This window comes from Eumetopias jubatus, unplaced genomic scaffold, assembly GCF_037043125.1.
Source record: "Eumetopias jubatus isolate StellerSeaLion01/CBP00866 unplaced genomic scaffold, mEumJub1_p1.0 scaffold_1, whole genome shotgun sequence".
Taxonomy (NCBI): domain Eukaryota; kingdom Metazoa; phylum Chordata; class Mammalia; order Carnivora; family Otariidae; genus Eumetopias; species Eumetopias jubatus.
The window spans coordinates 191,421,767-191,441,676 of record NW_028274807.1 but is presented as its reverse complement, the minus strand read 5'-3'; the positions used below and the strand labels follow the sequence as shown (position 1 = coordinate 191,441,676).

Sequence of the window (19,910 nt, the reverse complement as noted above, 5' to 3'; positions counted from 1 at the left end):
GACTCTTAATCATTAGGAAACAAACTGAGGGTTGCTGGAGGGGAGGGAGGTGGGGGGATGGGGGATGGGCATTAAGGAGGGCACATGATGTAATGAACACTGGGTATTATATAAGACTGATGAATCACTGACCTCTACCTCTGAAACCAATAACACATTATATGTTAATTAACTGAATTTAAATTTAAAAAATGGAAAAAAATTAGTTATCTAAAAAATAAAAATAAAAAAATAATGGGTTGGCACTTTCAACCACCAGTAGCCAATGATTTGATCAAGTGTGCCTACTTAATTAGGAACCTTCATATAACCCTTAAACAATTTTTGGGGTTAAGAGTTTCTGGTTTGGTGAACACATCAAAGTGCTGAGAGGTTGTGTACTCTGAGAGGGCAAGGAAGCTTGGCTCCCTATTATCTCATACCTTCATCTTTGCGTCTCCTCCATTGGCTGTTCCTGAGTTGTATCCTTTATGATAAACCAGTAGCAGTAAGTCAAATGCTTTCTGTCCTGAGTTCTGAGTCATTTTAGCAATTACTGAACTTGAGGGTCACGGAGACCTGGGGGGTCAAAGAAACCCCCAGTTCATAGCTGTTGGTTGGGATTATGGGTAGCCTGGGCACTTTATTGCAAGGGGTGTCCAAAGTGTGGGAGGTCTTGTAGGATTGAGCTCTTAACCTGTAGTGTCTAACATTAACTCTGTGAGCTTGTGTCAGAACTGAATTTGACTGCTGGGCACCCAGTTGATGTTGGAGAATCTGAGACTGTCACATACACCCCCCCAACACACACACAAATTAAAAGCTTGGTAGATGATTATTACATATACTAGAGTTAGAGAACTACTGCACTCAATTATTAACTATTGTATTTCTGTACTTTCAGTTGTTCCTAAAAGGAAAATACAATGGTACAATATTTAGCCATCATTACTTCTCAATTTTCTTCCTTTTCTTTTTCTAAATCATTATTTGTCATTTAAAAAATACTTCTCATTTTTGTAAGACATTTATTTTATTATTTTGCAAGTGGAAGCCTGAAGAAAAAATAATAATTTGCCAAGAACATCAATACCCATGGTTCCAAATGTTATTTTGACATCTGCCAGAAGCTGTAGTAAACTTTTCAAACAGGAATCATTCCTAAAATATTTACATTCTGTGTTTCTAAAAAACCATTTTTCCCAACTTAGATAACAGGAGATGAAATTAGTATGCTACATTTTAACAAGACTAAATATAAAATTAACGATAAACTGCGCAAGTAAAGGAGAATTACAGATGAAAGGTCAGTGAACATTTTAAGTCTTTCATCACTCAAGTCAATAAAAAATGGAAACATATCATGTTTATTTTATCCCTTTATAGATTTACTGTTACTAAAATTGAGACTAGTTAAAAAAATCTAGCTGATGATATGTAAGACACACAGAATCCAGGTCATTCGACCATAATTGGCTCTAGATCAGTAATACTAAGAGTAGCACATCTTATGTAAAGAAAGCAAGCATATAGAATTAAGATAGCAAGGAAGCCAAAGTACTGAGTAAGAACATGCTGTTTTTAGAATTTTTGCTAATGATGATTACATTTTAAATTCTTCCTAGAGTTTCACTAGATACAGCATTACTCATATCCTGTCTTTAAGAGGTATTCAGTATCACTGAAGTATGGAGAGAGGACAGTGTAAGTAGTTCATGACCAAAGTTTTCAAGATGCACTAATGAATTTTTCTAGGCATTTCTCACTCTACTCAAGGAAGATAAAGTTTTCTAATATAAATCTATGTTCCATAATAAATCTATAAATATTAACTTCAAAACAAAAAAAAAAAACTGTTTAACTTGCATACTACGTTTAATAAAATTAACCAGAACTTAATTTTCACTTCACAAAAAGATGATCCCTTTTCAACATTGGAAGTAAATTAATTTCCATAGTTTACATAAAATTTTCAAGTAGCAGTAGGGTTTTTGGGCCAAGAAAAAAATTTTAATTAATGCTTACCATATATGGCTTCAGTGGGGTGAGGATAAGAAATGAGCAATTTATTGATTCATTATTAGCAAAGCACAAGGCAAGGCATGAGATATAGCAGAAATGGAAAGAATTATGACCTCTGAGAAAGGTGTTAGTCAAGAGTTTCAAAACTAGCTAATCATGTGGATAATGTATAAAAAATTACAGTAAATGAAAGTAATTTGTATCGAGAAAAACTCTCGGTAGAATTAAATGCCTGAGAGGTGCCTGCAGTGAGCTGATGGATAGCATGTAATAAAGTCAGGAGCAAATGGAATGCATTTTGTGCTCTGACAATGCCTTGGTAACTCTGAACTGCAGCCCTCATCAGCCCTCAGAGAGGTCCTGGGAGGATGTAGTGGTTGATGAAGAAATTAGCAACTCCAAAAAGGCAGAAAGACTGGCACAGTAAATTAAAGTAGAAATGATGGTTTTGGGGAGCAGTCATTTCTGTATTCTTCCACTACAGGTTATAAACAGTTCGAGAAAAGGCACAGCACCTACCACTATTGATGAGTAGTGGTCCTAGGTACTGCACAGGTAGCTTCCTACCTGCCAGAATGCTCTTCTGAGCCCTCCACAGGGCTTGCCTGCTCTTTTCCTTTGGGTCTCTATTCAAATTTTTCTTCCTTACAGATGCTTATTCTGACCACTTCTCCTAAAACAGACCTTTGTGTGCCTTCTTACTACTCCATATTTACCCCATAAACATCTACTTTTTAATTTAATTCTTTTAAACATGGTTTTCTTTCCTGCCTCCCTACTGGAATGCAAACTTCAGGAGGACAGGGATTTTATCTGCCCTGATCACTGAAAATATTCTCAGCACCTAGAACCACTCTTGGCACATAGTGGGCACAAATAAATATTAAGTGAGTGAATGAGCAAAAACACTAAAAAATACATTTTCTGGGTACACAATCACGAATGAATGCCTTCCTTTTCAAAGGAAGGCATTTATAATATTTTCTATACCTTTTGGCCTATACTGTGTAGTCTGATTGTATCCCACACGCTAAGTCATTTCCCTAAGAAACAAATACTCATCAATTCTCCCAGAAGAAATATCAACAGTTACTTATGAAAGCTGAGAATGCACCATTGGCGGCAGCATATTACTAATGCAGAAACATTACTGATATTTCATTACAGATAACTCAAAAGGACTAGCATCTGCTATTCTAAGCATGCCAACTTAAATGCGGAGGCTGAGTAAAACAGTTCAAGCTAAGGAAGTGACAACGACATCTTTGTGACTAAGAAAACAGATATACCCATCTCCAGCCAGACTTCTTTAACTGTGACCTCTGACAGAGGCTCACTGACAAACTGCTTACTTCCTAGGAACCTCATGATGTCCTCTAAAAGCTGAATATGAAAAGGCATGTTCAATAATTATTCACTGAATATTAAATATACTTTAATATTTGATTCATTCATTCATATTAAATGAATAAATCACACTCCCCCAGAATAATATCCTTGACTTAGATTACTTTCATGATCTATGTTTGCTTAAAATATACACCTTAAAAGTAAATTAGGTTTTGACACAATTATCCTAGACACATTGGCAAAATACAGAAATTTCACTATAGAACACTTATGAAAGACACTGAGGAAGACACAAAGAAACAGAAAAACATTCCATGCTCATGGATTAAAGAACAAATATTGTTAAAATGTCTATGCTACCCAAAGCAATCTACACATTCAATGCAATCCCTATCAAAATACCATCTGCTTTTTTCACAGAAATGGAACAAATAATCCTAACATTTGTACGGAACTAGAAAAGGCCCCAAATAGCCAAAGGAATGTTGAAAAAGAAAACCAAAGCTGGTAGCATCACAATCCAGACTTCAAGCTCTATTCCAAAGCTGTAATCATCAAGACAGTATGGTACTGGCACAAAAACAGACACATAGATCAATGGAACAGAATAGAGAGCCCAGAAATGGACGCTCAACTCTCTGGTCAACTAACCTTCAACAAAGCAGGAAAGAATATCCAATGGAAAAAAGACAGTCTCTTCAACAAATGATGTTGGGAAAATTGGATAGCCACAGGCAGAAGAATGAAACTGGACCATTTTCTTACACCATACACAAATATAAACACAAAATGGGTGAAAGCCCTAAATGTGAGATAGGAATCCATCAAAATCCTAGAAAAGAACACAGGCAGCAACTTCTTTGACCTTGGCCACAGCAACTTCTTGCGAGACACGTTTCCAAAGCAAGGGAAACAAAAGCAAAAATAAACTATTGGGACTTCATCAAGATAAAAAGCTCTTACACAGCAAAGGAAACAGTTGACAAAACCAAAAGGCAACCTATGGAATGGGAGAAGATATTTGCAAATGTCTTAACAGATATCAAAAATCCAAAATCTATAAAAAACTTATCAAACTCAACACCCAAAAAACAAAATATCCAGGCAAGAAATAGGCAGAAGACATGAACAGACATTTCTCCAAAGAAGACATACAAATGGCCAACAGATACATGAAAAAATGCTCCACATCACTTGGCATCAGGGAAATAAAAATCAAAACCACAATGAGATACCACCTCACACCAGTCAGAATGGCTAAAATTAACAAGTCAGGAAATGACAGATGTTGGTGAGGATGCGGAGAAAGGTGAACCCTCTTACATTGTTGGTGGGAATGCAAGCTGGTGTAGCCACTCTGGAAAACAGTATGGAGGTTCCCCAAAAAGTTAAAAATAGAGCCAGCAATTGCAGTACTAGGTATTTATCCAAAGGATACAAACATAGTGATTCAAAGGGGCACCTGTACCCCAAAGTTTATAGCAGCAATGTCCACAATAGCCAAATTATGGAAATGGCCCAAATGTCCGTTGATAGATGAATGGATAAAGAAGATGTGTACGTACACACACACACACACACACACACACACACACACACACACACACACACACACACACACAATGGAATATTACTCAGCCATCAAAAAGAATGAAATCTTGCCATTTGCAATGAGGTAGACAGAACTAGAGGGTATATGCTAAGCAAAATAAGTCAGTCAGAGAAAGACAAATACCGTACAATTTCACTCATATGTGGGCTTTAAGAAACAAAACAGATGAACATAGGGGAAGGGAAGGAAAAATAAAATAAGATGAAAATAGAGAGGGAGGCAAACCATAGGAGACTCTTAATCATAGGAAACAAACAGGGTTGCTGGAGGGAGGTGGGGGGGGATAGGGTAACTGGGTGAGCACTTGATGTTAATGAGCACTGGGTGTTACATGCAACTGATGAATCAACAAAATCTATCTCTGAAACTAATAATACACTATATGTTAATTAAATTGAATTTAAATAAAAATTTTTTAAAAATATAGAAATTTCAATTAGGTTCAAAATTCAGCTTGGTTGACTTAGGAACATCAGTGCTGCTAAATACGTAAAAGGAAACTAAGTGATCAGGTTTTAAGGGAAGTCATATAATGCTTGCTTGCAATCCTATGAAATGGGTTAGCATTGCTATCCCTATTTCACCAATAAAGAACCTAAGGCACAGAGAGGTTAAAGGACATGCCCGGGGTCTCACGCCCAGCAAATAGCAAAGCTGGGATTCAAACCCAGGCAGTCTGGTTCTAGATGTGTGCTGTTAATTACTGATCTATCCAGTGCTATTCCAAGGTGGTTGCCTGCAAGCATACTGTTACCAGCCCGTGACCAGTCAAGTACCAAAATTGAGAGTAAGTATTCAGAAACTTATATAGTATTCTGACATTGTTATGACATCCAAGTATGTGATCACTGGACTCATCTGGTTGGACACGGTATAGACCAGGCTTGGAGCTGTCAAAGGCACATGAATAACATATGGCCCTAACTATGTACTGGTACTATGTATACTTAGTCAAACAATATATTGGTCTTAGACAAACAGGAAATTAAACAACAACAACAACAAAACACCTGGTACTTTAAATAGTTTGAGAAGCCCTGATCTATGCTGACCTTATTTGAATTCTCAGATTATCCCATCTCAGATGGGAAAGAATACTGGGTATCATTTTTTGCCTGCCTCTGTCAGACAACAAATGTAGAAAGATTTCTGGGATTCATTCAAGTTTGCATTTATAAATTTAGTATGTATTTTAACGAAGATGTTATATAAAAGCATTTCAATATGAAATACATGAATAATTTGTGGCCCTTACTGCATGAAAATATAATGCTTAGTAATTTAAAGTATAAAAGAAAATACCGACATAAATATCCATCCAGAACTTTAAGCTTTCAGTCCTACTGAAAGCCTTTATAAAATGTAAATACAATGAAAAATATTTATTTTTTAAAAATATTTTTATTTATTCATTTATTTATTTATTTTTAAGATTTTATTTATTTAGAGAGAGCACACAAGCAGGGGGAGCAGCAGGCAGAGGGAGAAGCAGTCTCCCCGCTGAGCAAGGTGCCTGATGTGGGACTCGATTCCAGGACCCTGGGATCATGACCTGAGCCGAAGGCAGGCGCTTAACTGACCGAGCCACCTAGGTGTTCAGACAATGAAAAATATTTAATTTACACTTTTATTTTGTGATACATCCACCCCCTTACCCTGCAAAATCAGTTTTCCAGAATCTAACTCATTTTCCCGGATTTTAAATACTTTGGAAAGGGATTTAAATTAGATCAGAAGTCATAAGGTAGGAAACTTGGGGCAGTAATTTTCCATTTGATTGAGGAAAATAAAAATATGTCTAAAATAATACCACGATATTGAATATATCTACCACCATGGACGAAAAAATGATATATTGATATATAACGATTATCAACATCAATATGCATATACCTTAAAACACCTTTCTCCTTTTAATGGAACTCTCCCTAAAATGCGGCACAAACTTCTTTGCAAAAGCACATTCTAGACATGAATCAGACAACTTTTGCTAAGGCCTGTAATCTCTGAAACAGAGACCCAATACAGTGTAACTAACTGAGATTCAGTAAACTGTTTACTCCCAATTCTGGCCTTAAAATGCTGCTGGGCTCCCGGGATCTCCTGTCCAGGTACCTTCCTGGGTGAATTTCTCAGGAGATACGTGCACTTGCCTCCACCATCCTTTCCTACCTTTTCATTTTTACAATCTGTTTTCCTAGGTAGCTATAGAGAGGAAAGAACTACAGTGGAGAAACAACGCACACACAAACACACACAATTCCAAGTCAATGGAATTTGGCTTTTCTCAAAGCATGCAGTGCTCTCCTGGCTCACAGGCCTTTTTCTGCCTGCTTCTGAGATCCTTACAGATGGGCTGTGGCTGGAAGCATGATGGCTGGAGAAGTGGGGTATTACCTGATCTTCTATCATTCTGATAAGAATTCTATGAGGCAGAGAAAAGGCATATGCCATTATCTTCTTTTTTTTTTTTTTTTTAAACGGAGAAACTGCAGCACACAAAGAAAAGTTAAGTAACTTGCCCAAGGCACCAAGCAAATTAGTGCCGGAGAATTCAGGTCTTTAAAACCCCTGCTCTTCTCATCAGATAACAATACTGCCTTTCCTCTCCTCCAATCTTTCTCACACATATTTTATTCAAGTGCGATATGTATCTAAATTGTACTTTATGTATACGCACTACCAGACACCTCAACCAAATCATCAAATTATAATTTCCTATTATGTTTTCTTTGAAATGTCAGCTTTTGAAATGATACCCATAAATCTTTCAAACGTGAAATTAGTAGGAAGAGGAGAAAAAGGATGATTGGAAGCAAAAAATAACAGTTTCAATGACTTTGCTTGGATAAAGAACCAAAAGATTAAAAAAAAAAAATCTCGGGGTGGGGGAAGAAGGTTCTTTTTGATGGAGTGTTTTGCCTCTTTGCCTCTTTATGCAGTAGGTGGAGCTATGGTACTATTTGTTAGGGTTACAGGAAGGCTATCCATGAAAAATAATCCAATTCCTTCCTAGGATAGCCATTTTCTTTTGCATTTTCAAATAGTACTTTTCTGTTTTTGAAACGTTTTTCCTCCATGCCCTGAGAACCTTCAGGCTGCACTACCTATATCCCTTTCTTTTCTGGAATGACAGAGGGTTACCACCTTCACCGTACATCCTTATGATGCCATTTTCGGGAGGATATGAGGAGATACAGTTGCACAAAGCAGCCTGTCTTCCTCTGCTCCATCACTCAAAAGGTTTCCTCTATAATCTCCCAAAACTATTTTTTAGCTCAGAAACAGGATTCTCCTGCAACTGCAACTGCAAATTTGCCAGAACCACCACTGGCATATGTTTTTTAAATGTTCACTTATAATGCAACAGATATGGATGTAAAGAACCCCTCATAAAAATATGCTACTTGTCGAAATTAAAAAGAGAACAAATTTTATTCAAAAATAAGGAATTAAAATCCAAAACTAAGCTAAATAATATATTTTAAGTAGGATATAAATTCATTAGAAAGTATATAGGGGATGCCTGGGTGGCTCAGTCGGTTAAGCGTCTGCCTTTGGCTCAGGTCATGATCCCAGGGTCCTGGGGTCGAGTCCCGCATTGGGCTCCCTGTTCTGCGGGGAGTCTGCTTCTTCTACCTCCCCTCCCACTTGTTCTCTCAATCTCTCTCTCTCAAATTAATAAAATCTTAAAAAAAAAGGAAGTATATAGGAATCAAAAAAGTCTACCTTTTTGGGGCACTGTGTCTAATATTACAGTAATGGTTAATTTTATGTGTCAACCTGACAGGGACACAGGATGCCAAGATATCTGGTTAAACATTATTCTGGATGTGTCTGTGAGGGTGTGTCTGGACGAGACTAACATTTAAATTGGTAGATAGAATAAAGCAGATTGCCTTCCCCAATGTGGGTGGTCTCATGCAATTTGTTGGAGGCCTATGCTGAAGAAAAGGCAGAGGGAAGAATTCATTCTCTCTGTGTGACTAACTTTGAGCTGGACACTCCTTTTCTTCTGCCTTTGGACTTGGACTTGAACTCAGACCAGAACTGGAGCTTACTCCATGTCCTGGTTTTCAGGTCTTTGGACTCAGACTGGAACTATACCATGGGCTCTCCTGGATCTCCAGCATGACAAATGGAGATCATGGAACTTCTCAGCCTCCATAACTGTATGAACCAATTCCTTATAATAAATCTTTTCCATATACATAACATATATACAATGTGTAACATATTAAATATAAATATATACGTTTTGATTCTCTGGAGAACCTAGACTAATACAATTATAACTTTCATGTTAGGTTGCTTTGGTTTTGGTATAAATGAGGCAAAAAAAGTGTCGACATAAAATATTAATTTCTATCTAGGTAACACCACCATACTTGTTTTTTTTTTTGGTAAACAGGCATTAGTTTCTAAACTTATTTATATAAATAAATCTCCCTTATAAAAACTGTGCTTTGTCTTTTTACATTTGAGTCTGTAAACAAATGCTAACAGTGCTGATGAAAGAAAATGAGGGTGTCTCCTTTATGTCTTCCTGCTATCTGAAAAAGTCCATTTTGACTTCCCACAATGACCCACAAGGCTACATTTATCCTCTTCCTACTAGAAAAATGTTCACAACTTTTACCGAAAAAAATGGCTGTGTATCCTATTTGTGACTTTGAAGATACAGAAAGACTATGAATAAGTGTAAGGGAACTTCAAATCTACAAAATTCACTGTATTTGTTTACCTTAGTAAGACCTCTTAAATCGTTTTTTCAGGCTAGAGTAAATAATTAAACAAAGTTATACCGACTGCCTAGCACGTTGTAGGTCAGGGGCAAGAGGCATGGTCTGTGAACCCTTCAGGACTACGCACAAAGAAGACAAACATCCAGAATGCAAGTCTGCTTGCACTTTTTCCCTAACAAGAGTTTTTCAAAGCACGCACTTTTTCCCTAACAAGAGTTTTTCAAAGAAGGAAGAAGAGTGTTGATTTACATCATGGCATAAGTTCCTCATCTCACTGTGGATGGTCACTTTGAGTAGCATTGTTCTAGGCAATTCTATGTACTTTCGTATGTGTTATTTTGTTACATAAAATAGCTAAGATTTCTTGAATTCTTATCATGTGTCCAGCACTTGCGCTAACATTTAATCCTCACAGTAACTTTGTAAAATAAGTACTATTATTATTCCCATCCTACGGATGCAAAAATTGATGCCTGAAGTTTCCAGATAGTAAATAGTGAGCTGAGATATAAACAAGGCGGTCTGGGCTCTAGAGCACACTCCTACCACTTCACTAGACTGTCTCTTCTCAAATGTGAACTTCAATTCAGTTATGACGACATTAACTGTCTCCATCTTAGAGCCAAGAGAATGCTCCTCCACTGTGTGCTGCTCCAAGAGGGGCTGTACCTAATTCATCTCTCTGTGTTCTCTCAGGCAGCCTCCAATGATGCCCGCGAGCTTGTAGGCATTGTGGGGAAAAGCAGGAGGGTCATGAAACATGGTCTCTAACGTTCGTGAAGCTCATATCCTCATGGAGGAAATACTTCCAATAAGTGAACCAAATATGAGGGGGAAGGGCTTCCCTGCCCTCGGCTCAGAAGAGTGAACATGATGACCAACGAGTTCTTTTAAGGAAATGCTCCAAACTCTGAGTCTTTTATTTTTTTTTTTAAGATTTTATTTATTTGACAGAGAGAGAGGGAACACAAGTAGGGGGAGTGGGAGAGGGAGAAGCAGGCCTCCTGCTGAGCATGGAGCCTGATGCAGGGCTTGATCCCAGGACCCTGGGATCATGACCTGAACTGAAGGCAGCGTCTTAACCAACTGAGCCACAAAGGTGCCCCATCCAAACTCTTAAGTCTTGAAGGTGGACAGACAGGTCTAACCTCACAGAATTGTAAATGCCCGTGTGATTTATTTGATATTTTGCTCACCCACGAGATACCAGAAGAGGGACAAATAGGTAACTTTCTGAATAAAAATGTCTAGATGGACTCCCTGTGGGGTGTGGCTTCTGCCTTGGGGAAAAGGCTTGGGAGACCGAGCAAGGAATTAGACAAGTACAATCCCACAGAAAGCAAAGTCGGGTGGTATATAAACTCAGCTCTCCAAATATGTGATTGAGAGAATCCAGGTACCAACCACACCCAGTCTTCCACGGAATCAACCTCGATATTGTTTGAATAAGGGAACCAATGACACGAACTCAAATCTGAAGGTCATTAGAATCAGTCTGAAAACTTTGGCAGCTGTGTGTCTTTGCATGGGCAAGGCCTTCAAGGTCAGAGCAGGGTATGGGGTGGTGGAGACTGCAGTTAACAGCAGTGAAACAGGCTCATAAAATTAGGAAGACTCTTCCCAATACATGTTTACAGGAATAGTAGAAGGTTAGGAGCAAAGGAAGTCTGGCAGGCCTGGTTTAAATGCCCATTCTGTCCCTTGCAAACAGTGTGACTGTAAACAATGTACCTATCCTCTGTCAACTTCGGTTTATTCATTTGCAAAATTGGAGGATTAATATCAATTTTGAGAAGTAAACGATAAGATACATGTAAGATGCTTAGCATAGAAATCTGGCACAAGACTTAACGATAAAAATAACAACTGATATTTACTAGGTCCTTATTGTTTGCCAGGCACCCTTCTAAGCTCTCACACATATGAACATATTTAGGCCCTGCAATAAGTCTATGAAGCAGCATGGTGGACTGCATTATTATGGACATATATCCCCTACTCCTTTCCCTGTGGGAGAATACATCCCCCTACCTCAATGACTCTAAGGTCAGCTAGGGGATAGCCTCTGCCAGTGGAACTGGGCAGATGTGACCCATCCTGCAGGAGTCTAAGAGGCACCCAGAGGCTCCATCACAATGCTGACCCTGATGATGGCATGTCAACCCACATCCTGAAATGAAAAAACCGGTAGAGTGGAAATGCAGCATACTTGTAGCCTCCATGTACCCTGAGCAAGAGATCAGTGTGTGTTGTCACAGCCACACAGAGTTGGAGATCATTTAGTACTTTTAATATCCTCATTTGCAGTAGAGAAAATTGAGCCACAAAGTGGTTAATTCATAGAAAATCACACAGCAGGTGGGTAGTCCAGTTCTAAGCCACTGCTCACTGCCTCTGAGCTTGTTACATCATCACCATCACTGATGAGGACTTGGACACGAGGGGAGGTTTATTAGCAACCAGGCCTAGGAGAGAGACTTAATGATGGCCAGAGGCAGAGAAGAAAGCAGAACAGGAGCATGTCTGATGAAGAGAAGCAAGATCTGTGTGTATGGCAAGGGCGGATGTGAGTGTGAAGACAGATTATGGCAGAGGTGAACAAGGTCAGTAGAATCTAGGCTTTATGTGGTGGTATATTAGAATCCACTGTAGTTTGGGGGACCAGAGAAAATGCTATAAGATAATAGGCAGCCGAACAGTCTTAAAAAACATGAACGAGAGATTGAGTAAGGAGGCTACACTCCAGGCTTGAGACAGGGACCTAGGTTAGGGTGGGAGCATCAGCAGTATCAACAGAGGGGACAAGACAGGAGATGGTTAGTGACTATTTGGATTGTACAAGAGTCCCATATCCACTCACACTTCTTAGAAAGAGGGAGGGAAAGACAAACAGATTGTAAAGTACCCAGCCTGGGGGAACTGCAATGATGCATATTTATATGGACCCTTGGCCTTCTGATTTTTCTCACTGGATTGTTCCCAGGAAAGGACCGCACTGTGGCCAGTCACTAGAGCTAACTCAGAAAAGGTTTTCACTGGTCTTATCAGGGCTCTAGGTTTTGATGGTACTTGTTATTTGAAACACCAGAAAATCCAGTTTCAACTCTGTAATTTAACAGAGAACTACCACAGCTGAATTTTCCTTCTTTGCCCTTTTGTACCATATGCTACTTATTGCTTCACTGTTCTCCATTTGCATGAGTTCCTTGTGATGACCAGGATGGGGTGTAGATAAAGCTTAAGGTAGAGGTACAGGGTGAAGAAGAAATGTTTCAGCTTCAAAATGCCAGTCAAGATTTTTAGCAGTCTAATTAGGCTGGGGTCAGAGAGAAAGAGCTGTGATAACGGTAACGACACTGACGCTTGTGCTAATTTTTTCAGGAGAAGAAACGATGACCTGATGATAAGATCTGGAAATAAACCATTACCAAGGTGGGCAGGGAGGGGCTGTGGTGCCTGCTAGGAGATTTGGGAACACTGATGGAGGAAACTGGAAACATATTCAGTATCAGGGCCTGTCAGTTTACGAGAGAGCCGGACTCAGGAAGAATCCAGGAGGGATGTGAGAGATGGTGGGGGGAGTCAGACTGACAGAAATAGAGACAGAACGGGAGGCAAACTGGAGGGTGGGCGGAATGTGAAGAACCGTATTAGAGGTTCTGTTTCCAGAGAGCAGAGCAGAGTACTGTGTCCCTCCAAAAAGGAAGGCCCATTTGGGGAGCTCCTGGACCAGAGTTCAAGGGGCACCAGCTGGGATGGGGCTTAGGTGAATAATTTATGGAGAAATACCACCGCTTTGAAGTAGAACTTAGGGCACTGACTAGAAACTCAGCCATGAAAGGATATCACCCATGGAGACAGGTAAACTGGCTGATGTGAACGTGATGGGGAACAACAGAGAAATCTGGGTTTAAATTAGAGAATGAAAAGGAAGAATTCCCCTATTAATCCCAAGAGGCTTAAAAAATTAAATGTTACTAAAACTAGGTTGCATATTGGAATCAAAGAAATAAGAGAAAGAAAGAGTCAATTCAAAGGGCTAAAGCCTGCTGAATGGAAACAGAAGGGAAGAGAGGACCCAGAAAGTCTAAATCGGTGTTAAAATAATTAACACAGCACAGTAAGTTATAATTTACATACTTCATCTCGACACTTATTGCATGAAGACTCTGATATCACAGTGAAGGCAGGGCCCTGTACACGGCCTCTATAGTACAATGTACTATAGAGGATCGACAAGAAAAGACAGGGGGTAGTAACCCTGACGACTGGCGGTTTGGCCTTTGAAGAAGAAGTCTTCCTCTAATCTCTCAAAAGCAGAGAACCAGCCAGGCAGCACTTCCGATGAGGGGTGGCCTCTGGGAGGAAAGGGAAGCTCCTGATGTTACTCTCTGGTCTCCTAGGAGTCAGGGACTCCCCAGGCCCTCTGCCGAGTAGTGTGGCTTGAGGGGAAGGACACAAAGGTGACTTGTGGTAAAGACAGGATTCCAAAACCGAGAACATTCTAAATAGAAAAGGTTAACTACTAAACAAGGCTAGGACTTTTGGTATTTTCAAATACTTATAGTGTACTGAAATGCCACGTGCTTGGCCACCATCTTAACCATTGCCTAGGAGATAGAACAATGCCATTAAAAGTATATGGACCATGAGAGCTTGACATAACTGATTGGGATCCCACTTTTTAACCTGCTGAGAAGCCTTGGGAAAGATACTCTTAGAATCTCAGTTTCCTCATCTACAAAAGGGAACTCAAATACCTCTTACTCCAGAGTGGTTGACATGATGCTGACAGGAACATCTGTCACACACATGTGCTGAATAAACATGAATTCCCTTCCTAAGGGCTACCTGGTCCCAGCTCAGGGGGTCGCATCTCCAATTTCTGAACAAAGGGGAGAAATGGGAAAAATGAATGTCTCTTAACAATGGACTTTATATCCAGCATAACTAAAATGGTGTTATGTGAGAAGAGCTGGCAGAAGTATTTTTAAATGGGAAGTCATTCACTCACTCACTCATTACATTTTACTGAGCGACTATGATGTGCTAGGCACTACATAATACTAATTAAAGTCTCACTCAAAATTCAAATTCTAAAAAAAAATCTACCTAGTAATTTATGCTTTAAGAACTATCATTGATGAATCTACAATTTTGATTATAAGAAATACTGAAGTGCCTCCTGGACACCTTGAGGGGGGAAAAAAAAAACAATGCAAGTTACTGACAAATTAACATAGAGAGCACTTCTGAATTTTACATTCTATTATTCCTACTCTTAGCCACAAATCTGATCAACTTGGTGTGGTCTCCAGGTGTAGTGAGGGATGGCAAATCAATGTTCTTGGGCTTATTAACTGGGATTGGTTTTATTTTTCTTCATCTTTCTCCCTTACCCAAGGGGCTGATACTGAAAGTTTATACGAAAAGGAGAGTGCTTGTGACCTTCTTTTAACAAGAACTAACATTTGTACAGCTTGAAAAGCACTTTCTTTTTATCATCAAACTTAATCCTCACATTAAGTAGGTGTTTTCTCCTTTTACATATAAAAAAACTGGGGCTCCTAAAAAAATGAAATCACTTGCCCAAGGTCTTGGTTTAACGACAAAGCTGTAAGACATCCAGGATTTGTGATGGAAAAATCCTATGTTCTTTTCCTGTGGTTATATGATGAATCAAAAAATCGATTTTGTAGTATTTTAAGAGCTACCAGGGTTTGGAGGGGGTGGGAAATGTACTGATTAGCCATACTAAAAATGCAGCACAGAAGGGAGGGGAAAAAAATGGAAAGGTTTTAAGAATTATGAAATGCTGTATATAAGATTCTCAGTCATCTGAAACAAGATATTGATTTTATGCATTATGACAACCTAGTTTCTTATTTCTCCTTTTTTTCCCCCAAGACAACAGATAGATCAGGTGGATGCAGGGCAAGCAGGTGTCATAGTTCTAACAGAAGTTCTGAATAGGAGAGAAGGAAATGAAGATTTGCTACACAGATCTTTTAGCCAGAAACTTGTTGGTGTTTACGTGAAACTTACAGGTGTTATATAACCTCATCTATTCAAGAGATTCAGACACAGAGTTAATATTTGGAGAGCTGGACCCATTTCACAATAGGCAAGCTACAGGCTACTTTCATAGTTGGACTATATTTATGGTACTATTCTATACCTTTTTAAACCTACAGTCACATATATGCCAAAGCAACCCATACAAATCCCCATAAAAGATCCAAGACACAGTGTTGGCAATGGCAGTATGTCTAGACACAGATGGATGAAATCTCATGTTAGTGGGGCAAGCCTGAAAACATCTGTTTCTATTTTCCAGACATGATATGAAAATGGAGCAGTCAATGTATCGAAATGACAGACTATGCCTGATGATGGTAAAAACGGGTCAATCCTAATTTCGCCTCTGTAGAGCATTTCAGGAGAGGTGTGAAACTAACATGCAGGAAGAAAGCAGAGTAGCCTGCAATTAAAACAAACAATAGAATGAAGATTTTCTAACTTCCCTTGCATTGCCCTCAATTACTAAAGGCTTTTTTCCAAATTGTTTTTTGCTTAAACTAAATACAAAGGAAGTTCTCTTAACAGAACGGGATTAACTGACATTCTTTGTGAAAATACTGTTGGAAAAGGCCGACTCACATGTGTAATCCTTTGACCCCTTGTCAGTTGTCTAAGAATGGGCCTTGGGCCTGGAACACTTCCTTATCAAGAACTAAAGGAAGTCCTCAGTCTGTGCTGGACTTGTCACCTTGTGTGGGAATACCTTTCCCTGTTTCAGACTCAGTGTGTGCTCGTCTTTGTTTTGCTTGACCATCTGTGTCATATGGCACCTGGCCAGCTCCCCTAACTCTATCTGTCTCCTTCAGCAGAACGATGGGGTCCTTGTACTGCAGCACAGGAGGGGTATGTACAGGCCAACTGCCCCCTGTCACCTCCAGCACAGCTACCCAGACAAGCCCAGCCAACATCAGCCAATTCCCACCCACCCCTTAGATGCATGAGAAATCATACATGATAATACTTCTAAGCCACTGAATCTTGGAGTGGTTTGTTATGCAAAAAAAGCTAACTTGATGTGAAGTCCTCTTATATGTCTCTGTGTTTTGTGGTCAATACCACTCTACTGAGAGACTATAACATGCTCAAAGTATATCATATATGAATTTTGCTCTCATAGTTTTCAAATTTTGCTCTTATGTAATTTTTATATAAACTTCATGTTCGTATTCAGTCATTTTATATCACTTTACCCAATTTAGACAAACTCAACTGATATGAAATACTGATAACATCATGTTTATTATGCCACCACTCTATTTTCTAGGCAGGCGATAAGTACTGCAGAGCTATCATTAGCTCTTACTGCCATCAAAGTTTCAATATATTAATATAACTGCATGTTTTCATCATTTGAGTCTTTTCTTGTGGTTAATAGTGACTATATTATTTGTGAACTCATCAAATTTAATTGATTATTCTCATTTCTATATTTGATGAAGCCTAAAAGACAATATGAACTAGTAAACTGTTCTTTGCAAAATATCCTAGACACACTGAAATAGGTAAAAAAAAAAAAAGGTGAGTTTCAGTGAAAAGAACCTTTTGTTTCCTTAAGAAAGCTGAAATTATTTCCTTCTACATGTAATGAATGCAATAAGGATGTACCTTTTGATAATTTGAGGATGTAGAGGAAGGGAAATGATATATAAGAGACAGTGTTACTCATCGAGGGAAAGTATTTAATATATATTTGTAGTATGTATACACACACAAGCATGGACGAATGGAAGGATGGAAGGGGAGAGAAGGAGCCTCTTAGAAAGAGGCTAAAGACTGTTATTCTCACCCCAACAACCAAAACAAGCCTGATAAATTATGAAGTCATAGTTTTTAGAAACCCATCAGAGAGCTGGGGATGCAAAGAGACCTACCTGAACTAAATTCCAGAAGTGCATGAACCCTTCATAGGAAAGGAGAAGCCAATGGCCAGTGGCTGTTCTTATTTGGAGCATGTCAGAAGGAAGACAAAGAATCGGCTATAGATGGAGATGAGCAATCAGCCTTGCTTGTCATAGGGGCCTGTAGGCTGAGTGATGGATCAGTATGCTGATAGGTCCCCCTACAAAGCAAGTCTATGCCTGTCTGACAACCTTTTCCCATGGATCTCCACCAAGGGCTGGGGGCAGTTTACTGAATGTACAGGGTGGAACTAGAAAGTGGAGGGAAATTCATCTAAGGCGCTCTGGGATTTCAGCTTCTGGAGGCTAGGGGTGACCAGGACAGCTGAGAGGGAACTCTGCAAGGAATTCTCGGCCTTCACAGAGTGTAAGGCAGCTTTCCTCAGTAGGCTTGGGTCAGGCAGCAGGGGAAAAACAGATCTCCCAAGGCACAGAAAGCCAGGGGCAGGACTGAGAACAAAGAGAACTCCCTAGGGGCCCAAAGGCTTGGCATCTAGACTATAAAGGAGAGAGAGATCTCTTACAGTTTGGAAAGCCATGTGTCTATGAATCTGCTAAATCTTGCCAGTGGTCAGAGCTCAAGCCCTGTTGAAGGGAAGGATCTGAGCTTGCCCTCGAAGGATTAGTAACAAAGTGAATCACAGGGAAGCTTCAAGCTTCAGAGCCCTGCCCCAGCCCAACCATGAACTGACTCTGTCCCGGCTTCCTCCACTAGTCTAAAAGAAGGGGTATGTTCTTTGTGGAGGTGAATGTTATTTACTTAAGGCTTTACTGTTCTTTACATGCAATGTGTGGTATGTAATCAAAAAATTAAAGACACAAGAAAGTCAGTCATGATTCAAAAAAAGCAGATGCAGGGATGACTCAGATGGATGATTATTTGTTGTATAACTGATGAATATTCTATTGCTGGCAGCATTTCCTTCACAGGGATACATTAATAAACACGTAAATAATTTTAGCACTCAAGGAGGGGGCAGAAAAAATTTTTAAATTTTCTTGTTCTAAAAACGTAAAAAATTCTTAGTATTTACTCCATTCCAGATCCTGACTTAGATACTGAAGCTGCAAAACAAAGTATAGCTAGCTCATCTTTTCATGGAACTTAGTCTCCTGGGAAAGACATACTGATAAGTAAATATAAACCAACCTAATAAGTGCTATAATAGAAGCATAAAAAGAATGTTACAGAAAACATGGAAGATGAAGTTAGATGAGTCAGGGAACGCTTCAAAGAGAGAGACATCTGAACTCAAGTTCTTTGGAATAAGTGGGATGTGTTCACAGATGGAGAAGAGACTGGATAAGGGAGGACATGAAAGAATGGACGGATGGTATAGTTTCAGGATCCTACCCGAAGTCCAGTGGTTTTAAGCAGCACAGGGCTGAGGGAATATGTTGGGAAAAAGGGAGGGAGGAAGGAAGAAGATGTGATTGGACAAGACAGATGGGAGCCAGAATGAAAAAGCCTTTAATACCACATCAAAGACTACAGAAAGCTTTTAAGCAGGGAAATAATGAAATCAGATTTACATTTGTGACAAATATTTCTAGGACCTGTAACACTACATTATTACTGTTTATAAATTAGCCTCTACCTGACTATGAGCATTTGAAGGGTGAGAAAAGATGACAGGAATTGATCAAAGACAAAAGGAAGTAAGATTTGAGAGATGACATTAAGAAAATCCCGAGCTTTATCCTGAAATTGTGGTCTTTACGACTAAAATTATTACACAATACCATTTTTACATTTATCAGCCATGCAGTTTATTAATACAGCAATCTTGGTTCAACTTATGTTCACATATGGACATATGTCAAAGTTGACTTTTGTAATTCCAAAGTAGATGATGTTTTAAAAAACACAATGCATCATTTCACGAAGACTTAGATAACTCAGAAAGAGAAGTGTATCAGTTAGGGATGTGTTAGACTATAAGTATTGCTGAAAAATAGTGGTTTAAACAAAAATGAGGCTTATTTACTCACTCAAGTCTAAGGACTGGCAGTTCGGGACAGGTTAGTGGCTCAGAAACGCCATCAGGAACCCAGCTTTTTTCTCCATTTTCCCCCATGCCATCCTCACATACAGTTTTGCAGTCATACTCTCAAGAAGGCTGCTGTGCTTCCATGCCTTGTATTCACATTTGGAGCAGAAAACAAGGCAAGAGCAAAGTGCCAAAGGGCATAGGGCTAAAGGAACAAGTTAGCTGAGTGTGT

The 19,910-nt window shown here is 39.2% G+C and overlaps 1 protein-coding gene across 4 annotated transcripts in view; it reads right to left on the bottom strand.

Moving 5' to 3' along the window:
• Positions 1–19,910, bottom strand: part of CFAP20DC (CFAP20 domain containing) — a 266,263-nt gene that overhangs the window by 213,937 nt on the left and 32,416 nt on the right. The window lies entirely within an intron of this gene.